Here is a 13275-nt window from a genome sequence, read left to right on the forward strand (position 1 = left end):
TGCTTCATTAAGCAGCAGCATCTGCACCCAGGAGGAGTGGTTTTTAACCCTGCGCTACGTGACTGGTTTTCCTTCAAACCCAGATAAGCCATCACAATGAAAGCCCTGAAAACTGCACCTCAGTGGGGGTGTGGGTGGGGGGGTGTTTGTATTTAAGCCTTCAATGTATGGTAAGGTCAGCTCTGTCCATCAAACAGGGGGCCTGTCTCTCCTCGTGACAACATAGTGTGAACCCCATAGGCTAAAAGGTTTTCAGACCACACTGAAAATAAATCTAAAATCTCTCCTCCAATAACCAACCAAAATGGGTTGTAGTGTGTACACAAATTGTTAGCAAGGACAAATATGCAATCAATGTAGATAGAGAAAAAAAAACTTCAAGAAAACTAAATGACGCAGTGAGGATTTTAACCAACAGAATTTATTCGAACTGAAAGCAGTTTCCACAAAGGTTTTATCAGTGCCAGGAATTCATTCATATGCTATTGATTTAAGGTAAGAAAACTGCTACCTCTATTAAAATAATGATGTGAATATGACGTGGTGTTGTATGAAATAGGCAGAATAAAAGTGGACAAAAGAGGCAGTATTCTCTTCTGCTTCAGAATTGCAGTACAGTGGAATAAGCTTATAAGAATCGCATTCGTCCACACAGTACAGTTCCAAATAAATTGGTAAATGTTAATGTTTAAACATTTATGGTTTAAACACTTTTCACTAATTGAAAAATGTGCATAGCTAAAAACATGAAACCAAACATATTTGAATTGTTCAGTATTTATATACAATCTGTTATTAAATATAAATAAATAAATGGAGATAACTGAATGGAACTACTGCAGAAATACATTAGTTGCCATCACATTCAAAATCTAGAGGTTACTTGGTGACTTTGACCTATGGTCATGAGTGCAGAGTGCAGTGCTAAAATTGGGTATAGTACAAGTATAAACCTGCCTACTATCCAGCTATCTCAATAATTGTTTGCCACCACTTTAATGACAAATTTGTGGACAAAAATAATCCTATTTCTGATTCATGACAGATGTAAACCAACATTCATTTTCGATTTATGTTGTGCTTTTATGCAGCGCACTTCACAGCAAGCTCTCCCAGGGGGCTGCCCACAGTTAAATCCAAACAAAAACAATACAGACGTAAATTCAGTCCTTGATTCAATGAGTTTCACACTGCCTTATACTCATGTTTCACAGGCAGCTAATGCGCCAATCTTCAGAATGGCATGATGATTTCAGATGTGTAAGTGAAAGTCAACAACGTGGCAGTTGTGTAACCTATAACTTTATTGTCGATGTTGCTCCCAAGTGGCCCAGCAGTGAAGGCGTTTGCTTTAAGTGCATGTTGAACTGTGCAACCCAGGTTCAGTCCCAGCCATGACATCAGCTGACAACGACCAGGAGCCCACAGCAGTGGAACAGTGGCTTTGTTCTGCCAGTGATAGGAGTGGGTATATTGGGAGGGGTTGCTAGTCTCGCCTCTCTCAGGTACCCTGTGACACATCAGGTGCCTTCAGATTGCTTGGATAACATCAGTTAAGCTGCACTTTCCCTCAAATTGACGTTTACCTCACTGTTGTGTGCTGCATGACTTTAAGTGTGAAAATTAGTCACAGTTACCATTTGAGTGTATCAGAGGGTTTCATTGACCATGCGTCAGCATCCCTGCAAGACTGCTGTGGTTGTCATGGTGAGAGGAGCATAACACACCCAACTGGTGATTCCAAAGTAGGGCTGTATAAAAGGGAAAAAGCCTTAAAAAATCTTCTGTCTGATAATCCAGGCAACAAAGAATGATAGTAGTCTGGGACATTATAAAGGAATGAACTAGCACTTTTCCATCTTTCCTGCTCAGACATAGGAGTTTGCCGATGTTCCTCAAGCAATTACAGGCAGTTCTAGTTTTTGTCTGGAGCAATAAGTCAATAATACTGCCCAAATTCTAACAGTGGCGAACAAATTAATTTAAGACGTTCAATTTTGACAGATTTATGTGTTTCTGTTTTCTCATGGTTTAACTTCAGCTAATTTGTTGCCATACATGGTTTGATTTGTGGTAAGCACTCTGTAAGTATACATATATTCATGCCAGGATTAGCTGGAAATCATGCCTAGATCTGTGCATCAGACAGTATTGTATTTTCCTACTTTATTGTTCAGAATGGGTACTTTACAAATAAAAGCTAGACAGTCTTATAGTTGTAGGAAAACGTACAAAATCAGAGGTCATTGTGATTTGCTCTTCTGTCATGAGCCAATTCATGTAGCTAAAGTAATTGAAATAATACCCCATGGATTTTAAGGTAATATGTGTTTTGTAAAATCTTTTTTTCAAAGATCAGGTGGAATCAGAAGGTGGAATATTTTGAATGAAATCACAATACTTACTTAAAGATTATACTCAATGTTTTGGTCTGTGACCATACATACTGTATGTAGAGATTTGTGTTGTTATATCACAGTAAGCTGTGATATATGTACTTCCCAAATTCCCAATGTATGTGCCCCAAGTCTCAGTATCAAAAAAGCACACCGAACAGAGAGCATTGCAAACTGAGGAGAGGCTTCTCAGATGATTCTCACTTTCCCTTTGCAGAGCTGAGCTGGACAGAAAGACTTCAAGCAGACCAGTGACAATGGCTGAAAGGGGAGATTTTAAAGTTATTTTTTTCTTTTTATTTGTTTGTTCGTTTTATTCGTTTGTTGTTATCGTTACTTGTAGAGAGCAAATCCAATTTATTTTATAGATTCATTGATTTACTTTCCTTAATTTTGTCCCAATCAGTGGTGCCTAGCCTGGTGCAGTGGCAGCGGGTGAGCTGGAAACAGGGGAAGCCTGAACACTACCTTTAAATTTATCATTACTTTCAACCTGTTCCCCTTTATCCTCCTTGACTAGCAATAAAACAAACAATTCACAGAATAATCGACAGCAGTCGCGTAATTAGAATAAATGATTATGCTCGCGAAACACATTGTGTACTATTGTGAAAGCTACAGCATGAGATTGTTTAATTAACAAGGATGGCCTGGTGTTATTATTTTTTTTTTTACTTTAGTGAATATAGTATATTAGGGTACTTTGCAGACCAAAGAAATGGGTTGAAGGACAGAATAGATGTAGTTAATTATCCTCTCCTTAAAAAAGGTCTGCAGCAGGGGCATTTAGGATCCCTCTCCTTTTGAGGAGTGCTTAGGATACACAACATTTCTGATGTATCTATGGCACGCAGTAGATATTCCAGTCAATAAGGCTGGAGGACTGTTAGTGATCATCAGTGCGGATACAGCTCTCCTGTGGCACGAGTGCTTACTCTTGCTGAGAGCCACTCATCTGAGAGAGGCATCTTAATGAGAGAGACAGGAAAAAAGAGAGAGAGAGCAGGGGGAAAGAGTGGGAGAGAAAGAGAAGAGAGAGAGAAATTAAGAAAGGGCGAGAAGGAGGCAGAGAGATGAGTACAACCACACTATGTGAAGGAGGCCTATATTTATGATTCAGAGCTCAAGGGTGGGCAATAAATTCAAACACAGGATCATAACTCTGTAGGTGTCATGGGCTGCATTATGTCGGACACCTCTAAAGATCACTTTATCAGCTCCTTTTGGGTGGTATTAGGAATAATTACCCAGTCAATGCAGCATCAGTCCTTGTACCAACAGTGGTCTAGATTATCCATTCTCCCACCTTCACAGCAATATCTGGGGGCCTTGAACCCAGGAGGAACCTGGGGCCAATCCACAACATTAATCACCCACTCCATCATCAGTTGTATCTAATGAGGTCCCTCTTGGTGATTTTTGAGCCTCAAAACTTGTGTTACAGAACCTGCTGTCAATGTTATCCATTTTCTCCCAGGGTCTTTCCTCCTCTTTTCAAGGCAAAGGACTTGCACTTTATGCTGATGCACAAACCCATGCCAGCAGCTGGCTTTTAGTGGTCTCTGGACTGATAATGTGAATATGCGTGATGTGCAAGTGGTCAGAACTGAGCTGACCACCAAAGTGCATCTAAGGACACCCATAAGATCCAAAGCACATCTTCAGAAGCGGGGAAGAGCAGAAAGGGCGGGACGAAGGAAGGAGCGGCATGGAGGGTTGAGTCTAAGTGGTGATGTCTGGGAGGACAGAGTCTAGGAGGTCAAGGACTGGGAGCGCTGGTAAAACCTATGTATCAACCATTCCACCTTGCACTGTGACCATGATCCATGCTGGAGCTGTGAATGGAAGCAGGCCAATGGAAAAATAAAAAGATATAAACACCGGAGGATGAGGTTTACTCAGCAAATGCATGTGGGACCAACAGGTGTAATTATGTGCAGTTGTTTCACAATGTGGAGTGTCTTCTTCAACACTGAGGAAGGAGATGGTTCACACCGAGGTTTGCTCACCCTAATAAAATGTTCAAAACAACTAATTCAAGCATGATAAAGATGTACTCACAGTACCCACGAGAAATAAAAAAAAAACTTTTCCCAAACTACTTCTCTATGTGATCTATGACATGTTGTAAATGTCAACAGATACCAGGTAGATGTGGCCCTATCAACATCAATGACATCCTTTTTTCGAGCAGCCATGCAGAAGATGTACTGAGGGACATGACATTGGCCCAGCCTCAATGCACTGTTTCTACTTGGATTGAAGCTGATGTGTACAGACTTTTCAGAAAATGTCAAGTCATTCTCTAGAACTTAAAAAGACATCATTTTTTTGTTTGCTTTTACTTCAACTAATAAACATAAGAAACAAAAATGATAATACAATAAAAATATAAAGGACCTTAACTTTGCTTCAAGGTTGATGTGTGACTGTTGAAATTCATGACAACATTTCGACCATAAAAGTCACTGTCAGGTCATAGCTCAGTGTTCTTAGCTCACAAGTAGTCCTGTATACATTATTTAGACAGGTCATCAGAAGGACATCAGCATAAATAGTTGAACACAATAAGTCAGCAACAGTCAGGAGGTGAGGGTTTCTACATTCATCATTCACCCAGAAAACAAACAGTAGCATAAAATATAAACTGTAATACAATTTATAATGTATTACTGATTGCATACAGTTTATGTTATATTTTAATACTTACGATCAATATTTTGACAAAGCCACTATGAAACAACCAAGTCATTTTTTCCTATACCCTTTACATTCCAAAGTATTTCAGCTGGTGACTGAGATAATGAGTGGACTCTTGGTTTGTGATAGTTGTTTTCCTAGAAAGTTACTCAATTAATGTTTCTTAATGTAACCCTAATCCTAACACCTTTCTGTTTCCCTGTGTATGCATAAACCATATGGACAAGCATGGAGGACATAGTCTTGTAGGTAATAAAATATGGCTTTATATACAGTGCCTTGCAAAGTACTCAGACCTTTGACCAAATGTCATTTTTCTGAATTACAAACAATACACTGCAATTTTGTTCTGTGTGACATTTTACTTAAAAACACGAAAACTTAAACTTACTTAAGGTGACATTGGTTTCATGTTAGAAAATATTTTAAGAAAAATAAAAACTGAAATAAGCTGTTTGCATAAGTATTCAACTCCTGTGCTCTGCAAGTTCCAAGTTTACACAGATGAAACAAAAATTCCCATAACTCTATTTATGGATCACTGGTCAGGCTGTGAATCTATAGGAAAGGTGTGAAAATAAAGAGCATTCTACTGAAGTTAGAGGTAAAGTGATACAAATGTATAATTTAGGAAAAGGGTATAACATGCTATCCAAGTGTTTGGATATCCCAGTGAGCCCTACTGGATAAATAATCAGGAAGTGGAAGCTGCATCCACCCAGGCACTACCTAGAAAAGGCTGTCCCTCAAACACTCAGCACCCAAGCGAGGAGAGTTGTGAGACAAGCCATGGAGAAACCGTACCTGCAATCACTTTGAAGGAGCTACAGAGCACAGTGGCTGAGAGTGGTGCACCATTCAACAATATCAAGATGTCTACATAAAACTGGCCTGTATGGGAGGGTGACAAGAGAGAGGCCATTACTCAAAAATAAATATTTCAAAGCATATCTGGAGTTTGCCAGAAAGCATGAAAGTGACCCAGCTAAGATGTGGGAAAATGTTTTGTGGTCAGATGAGGACAAGAAAGAGCTTTTTGGCCAAAATCCAAAGCACTATATGTGGTGCAATCCCAACACTGCCCATGCCTCAAGAAACACTACCCCTACAGTGAAGTATACTGGTGGCAATATCATGCTGTGGGGATGCTTTTTATCAGCAGGGACTGGGAATCTTGTTAAAACTGAAGGAAGAATGGATGGAGCAATACACAGGGAAATATTGCAAGAGAACCTGCTTCAGTCTGCTCAAAACTGAGCCTTGGGAGAAAGTTCACCTTTCTGCAGGACAATGAACCCAAGCACACGGCCAAAAGAGCACTGGAGCAGCTCAAGAACAAAAAGGTGAATGTCTAACTGTGGTCCAGTCAACGTACTGATCTCAATCCCATTGAGAATCTGTGGCACTGTTTGAAAATTGCAATCCATGAGCATCATCTAACCATTCTGAACAACCTGGAGCAAAAATGCAGAGAAGAATGGGCAAACATCATTCCCAAACAGTGTACAAACATGGTAGATGTAAACACAATGTATCACACAAAACAAAACTTCAATGCATTATCTTAGTAAAATATGAGAAATAGTCAAGGGTCTCAATACTTTTGCAAGGCACTATATGGCTGTTTGAGGGAACATTGGACCTGCCCAGTGGTAATGGCATGTAGTCTGAAATACTGTATAGTAGACCAACATAGTTACAGTACTGTGGTAGGTATTAAAACATTGTGTGTTAGAAAGGTTTGTCAGTGCACAGGCCACATTAACAGCTGAGGTTCTTATGTTTCCAGCCTTTTTCAGGACCTTACCTTACCTTTGACTTAAAGCATAGATTTAGGTTTGGAATTGTATTCAGTGGTCTAGGAAACCTCTTAAATGAGCCATCAAGTTCAGGGACAGCCAATTGTCATCTGAGTTTTCGATTCTTCTAACACTATTGGGTTGACCCATTCATTGATTTTGCTTTACAACTGAGAGGTAAAATCTATCTCTTCTCAGTAAAGTGTTATTGTGAGTGAACAGTCTGTATATATAATACAACACAAGTGTGCTTAAGAGTGAAATGTAAATGTAAATGTAAGAGTGACTATGGCCAGTTGAGGATCTTTGCAGTTGATATTTTGCGATGTATATCACTACAGAATCATTTAAGAGTATTAAAGCAATGTAAATATAATGTGTCATTTTTTGACAATAAATTAGACGTCATCCTAAGTAATAGCCTCAAAGTTTATTGATTTGTGAGGGGTATGTTTTCCTTTTATTTGTACCAATACAATATTCAAATTGATATGAGGCAGCTCATAGAAATTCACACTCTTTTCTCAACAGAAACAAAATGATATAATTGTATAATCACTGACACCTAAATTGGTCCACTAAGGTTCTGTTTGAGTGAAATTCTAAGACACATTGCAATTACAGCTATTTTCTTTTATTGACACAACCTGAACAGTAATGATACTTTCAAACTGTGCACAGAACGGCAGGCCAACACCGAACTCAACGGTGCCACTTGAGGAAAGGTAAGATGCTCTCCATACATGTGCTGATGAAAGACACAAATAATTACAAAGTGAAGGATGCTTGATTACTAGCTGAAAGCAAAACCTATACAACCGTGACGACGTGATTCTTCAAGACTACTTTACAGTGACAAAATGAAAATCAATCCCCTTCATGCATGTAAAACAAATTGCAATCTTTATTCAATAATAACTACCCCTTTATATGAAGACATGGAAATAAGGAAAATTATAAGTCATCCCACAGCCACTGAAAGGAAGGAAATAATAGTCATTACACTGCAGCAAGGATTCGGCATACACAATGGAGCGCACAGTGGTATGTGTGTGTGTGTGTGTGTGTGTATGCGATGAGGTACATGGTGTGTGTGCATGTGTGACAAGGGCACGTGTGTGTACTGGTGTGTACCGCAGAGTGTGTGTGTGATGTCGTACCCCGTGGGTTTCCTCAGTACAGACCCCCCCCCGTCCACAGAATGCCAGAAGCGGTCTTCTATCTGACATTTTGAGCTTTTTTTTTCAGCTAGAGCTTAGCACTGTTCATTTTATCATTACATGGGGAGCTCACTTTTACACCATAAGGACTGTATGCAGTCTGCAATCATGTGTACTTCTAGTCTGAAAGATTTTTTTAAAAGTCACACTGGACAGCTGAAGTGACGCCCAAGCAGTGACTCTGGACCCTTTTGCATCGAGAATGCAGTGACGCACAAGGATAACAACAGGTCATTAGGAAACATATTGGATGGCACACATTTTGTAACTATGCACATTTAAAAGCCATCTAAAGTTGTTCTGTGTGTAGGAAAGAAAACCGAGGAAAATGTGCAGCTGGGCATTTTACATTTTCAAACAATTGTTCTCAAATGGTTTAGATTAATTCCATGATCAAATTAAGGTAGATATACATGTTAAATGATAATTGTAAACTAAACAATTCTCATGATTTAGCAAAGAACAACCCAATAAATTACACACAGTTTCCTCACCTTTTGGTAAAATGCAGCCAGCATAATAAGACTTCATCTGCAGTCTAAAGCCACACATCCTCTACTATTCAGATTCCACTTAGCCACACGTTGGCACTGATAAAATGGCACTGGTACAACATTAATTGGAGCACTTTATAGTCTCAAGCCTTCCTTTTCAGGCAATGACTGAATAAAACCTCAGCCTATCATTTACAGATAAAATTACAGTCCAGTTGGGCAGGGTGGTTTTTCCATTTACTAAATCATTGAACAGTAGAGATCTAATCAAATTAAAATTACACTTTGACCTACTTTGATTTTTTCCCATTGAAGGGCTGTTATCTTATCAAAATCTATCATTCGACATATTGTGAAATAACATGTAAGTGTAATATATCTTCTGTCCATCTAGAACAGAAATGTTTTCCCACGCATAGGTCTCTGACTGAAAACACCAAATGGTCTGGAGACATTTTTACTTTGAGAGCACATATGTGTTGTTAGTATGATAAATAAGTTTTCTGACCTGTAATATTTCCTCCTTCCTAAATACATCTGTTTCCTCCCATAGCCTTACAGCTCATAGATACCTTTGGTCTATTATCAGAGGTCTAGTGGGGGTTTAGCTCTGAGCAACAAGTACTTTATAATCATTCATACACAAATATATGTTCCAACACGATTGAAACATTTTCTATAGCATATAAAATGGAATATTTTCATGATAGCACCCCTTTAAAAATGTTTCAACCCTTATTATTTTGTATGTAACTAACACAATGGTGAGGAACTTTTCAGAATGGTCACTTTACTTGAGTGGATTGCATGTTGCAAGTACATATCCATAGACTGATGGTGCGTGCTGATATAATAATTTGCAAATATTTATATTGACGAATTCCATTGCTTACAGTTTCATCTAAGTTTTATGGCAAACACAGTAACAAGGGTTACAATGGTTTTGCTCATAGACACAATGCCTCCAGGAAAGAGAGTTTTTAGCCACCACACCCAGCTAGCCATGCCCTTACATGCTCTTTTATGGTCAGCTCAGTCCTGACCTCTGATACGTCATCCACGTTCACACTGTCAGCCCAGAGACCGCTAAAAGCAAGCTGTGGGCACGGACTTATGCATCAGCATAAAAGACAGGCTTTTCAATTCGAAGGCAGGAAGAAAGTCCCCATACAAGTAAGCAACCTTACGTCCATGCCATGATTATATATGACTTGGATTTCAGTAAAATAAGGCAGTGGCTGCTATTCCACGGGTTTAGGGGATGCTGGGAAGTGTGAAGTACAGAGGTCCCTGTGAAGAGGCAGAGAAAGCAAGCAGACATTGAGGTCGAAGTTGTGATGAAGGAATGAGCTATTTGTTTTCTACATTTACATTTACATTTACATTTATTTATTTGGCAGATGCTTTTATCCAAAGCGACTCACAAGTGAGTACAACACAAGCAAAAAAAAAAAAAACATTAGGAATCAACAATATTTGAAGATTTCTGTAGTTTGTCACATGGTTTTCTAGGCAGCAGTGTGGCATAGTGGTAAGGAGCAAGGCTCATAGCCAAAAGGTTGCTAATTCAATTCCCTGCTGGGGCACTGCTCTTGTACCCATGGGTAAAATTGTGACCTATGCAAATGCACTCTGAATGCTGAAAGACTGAAATGTAATGTAATGCGCCTAAGTGGCAGCTCTCGGTGTTCAGTAGTTGATAGAGCTTTTTTAAATAGAAGAGACAAGATGAAGCATTAAATCATTTATCCAGAGGATAAAGATTAATACAGATGTCAAAGAAAATACAGCTTTCATAAACCAAAAGGGAGTATGGCCTAAGTGACCTGTTTTTGCCTGATATGCTAACATGGGCTCCATTTTCCTTTTTGGCAACAAGTCTACTTTTACAAAGGAAATTTATTTTATGGCAGAATGCCACACAGTTTTAGCCTTGTTTAATTTGTTTTGAAAATGTACATTGAAGGTAAAATAAATTTAAAAAGAATACGCTGGTGAAGGTTTACACCACCCAGAATGACCCATTTACATTACATTTACACAATGCAATAATGAATTCTTTCAGTAAGGGAACCTGACTCCCAGATGGCTTTGAACTGGCTATGCAGCATGGGGGTGGGGGGTGGGCATTGTAAAAAAAACCTTGGCCACAGATTACAGTCACTTGAGATTTGGTGTAGACAGTGAATTTCATTAAGCACTAAAGCATCTAACTTCTCATTAGAAATGTACACCCAGTGATTTGGGTTTTGCTTATCTGTACCTTAAATTGAAATCTGTCCAGCTATGGTGGACTCACTGTCTCTGACAGAAAGATAATGGATGCACATGGAAAAACACAGTTCTCATGTGGTTACCTATGTTGAACAGCTGTGCATCTTTTCATTCTGTAAGGGAACAATTACATAGTCAAGATAAATCTGTTCATTTACACTGCTTGCATCCCACCCACGGGTGCTTGTTAGCTAGCCTGCAGTGTATCAACAGTATCTACGAACCTTCACTAATCAACAGAGTAATGTTAGGTGTGTGTACCTGTTGCACACTTTCTGTATGTTCAAAGCCGTCAGTCTAGAGCAAATTCTGCTCAGTTCTGCTCATTTTTCTACTAAATTGATGAGGTAATCTAGTAGTGTTTATTATCAGACCATCCTGCTTTGAAGTGATGCCTAGGGCAAACATGGGATAACGTGAATCAGTGCAAGCTGCTAGTTAGCTAGCAACAGACATACTTAATTTAATGAAGTACATGTGTTCCATCACTTCACTGTATTACCAATAATTCTGTTACCAAGAAATAAACAACATGTAACACATACAGATGGTTTCAGAAGCATGGCTTCTGAAAACGTGGGGTAATTAGCTAGCAAAATATTGTGACCTGCTATAATACATAACATCAAATCCACCAGAAAAACGGCGGACCCATTTATAGTATGTAATAAGCATATGTTGAACATAGCCTACATTAATTAAGATGCGTTGATACATACATTTCACGTGGATTGAATTTATGTTTAATCTATTGTTCAGGATATACACTACCCATCGTATGGCTATTTGGATGCTAGTTACCTAACCAATGCCGATTGGGTGAGACAGAGACAACATTTAAAAGCTTTATGTAAAATTGGCAAAGCTCTTTATTGTTACGGTAAACACAAATCGCCCTAGTTTGGGTTACATGGTAAATTAAGAAAAAGAAAAGAAACAGGGCTAAATCACGCGAAAGAATTTAAAAATATTGTTCAGATTGTGTTCGGCAATAATGGCCAAATTGCTTAGTGTAACTTAGCTTCATTTTGATGTTAATATTTGTATTGATCTATTTTTGTTTTTACCGATTAATATAGTTTTTCTATATCTGTACTTTTTTGTGGATCGTGCAAAACAGAATTAAATGTCAGTGGTACTGGGAAAATGACGTATCAGCTAGAATGAAAGCACACGTTCGACATTAATATTTCTTGAGAAAAGTTCCCCGATTTCTAAAGGACTCTTCTACTAAGGTTATTATCTTCAGAGAACCCTTCATCCCATCGCTTTTTGTAGTCTGTAATAGTTTGTAAAACAGTTGCAAGAGTCTTACCCAAAATAGGTTGCATTAATACTGTCACTTGGGGACTGAAGTAGTATGTCACTCTACACATCCACCTGAGCTCGTGAGTACAAACAGAGGTGAATGTCAAGCAGACTGGAGTTTACGGTGAGAAGGTTTTTTGCTTCTCTCTCATTGAACTACCCATTCCTAGCTTCCACGTGGTTTAGGTGTTAACTAAGGACACCCAACGAGTTTGTCCGTTTGATCCCTGGCTTGTTTTAGGGCAGAGATTCTGAGCACGACGTAGACCCTCATCACCTCAAATGGCACATGTATGGTTTTTAGAGATGATCTCTCGCCTATCCCATTTTAATCATGCGAATCATATACATAACCGACGGGAGAGGATAAAAGTAATCATTAAGGTCAGGTTTATGGAAACGTGCAGATACAGTTAGGCAGAGATTCCAAAGAAGGACAGGGAGGACCGCGAACACACACTCACACCCAAACACAAGAGCGAGAGTGATTTATTTCCAACACCTCACCCAGCATCTACTGGCAAGCGCTCCTTCCAGCAAGAGACCGGTTACCTGGTTACAAGCGAAAGATGGTACAGCGACTAATGTAATGCAGACTTCTCTTCAGTTCAGGCATGGAACAGAGTCGCGTAGACAACGTTTCAGTTGGACGTGTTAATTTTGTACGTTAAGACGCTTTATTGATTTCTTAAGGACACTGTTTCCTCAAAGGGATATTATTATTATTATTATTATTATTATTATTATTATTATTATTATTATTATTATTATCTGGTGGTTTTTACAATTGTTACTATAAATTATTTACTTTCATTTGTGGGCTCTGATTGAAATAACCTCTCCAATCGGAAAAAGGTAAGTTTTCTTTTTACCTGACAAGATTGTACTTCATCGGATTTTACAAGAACCCGAAAGCAGAGACCCGGTTCAACAAAAAGTTAGGGCGAACTGAGCAGTCATGAAGTCACCATCCTAAATCGCTATTGTTCGTATTCAGTTTCGTCACTTTATAACCATGTAAATATTTATTACAACATTTCAACAGGTCTCAGCGTGATAGTCTTCTGAAGCTATAACGCAGTCT

Source organism: Megalops cyprinoides, chromosome 1 (genome assembly GCF_013368585.1).
Source record: "Megalops cyprinoides isolate fMegCyp1 chromosome 1, fMegCyp1.pri, whole genome shotgun sequence".
Lineage (NCBI taxonomy): Eukaryota > Metazoa > Chordata > Actinopteri > Elopiformes > Megalopidae > Megalops > Megalops cyprinoides.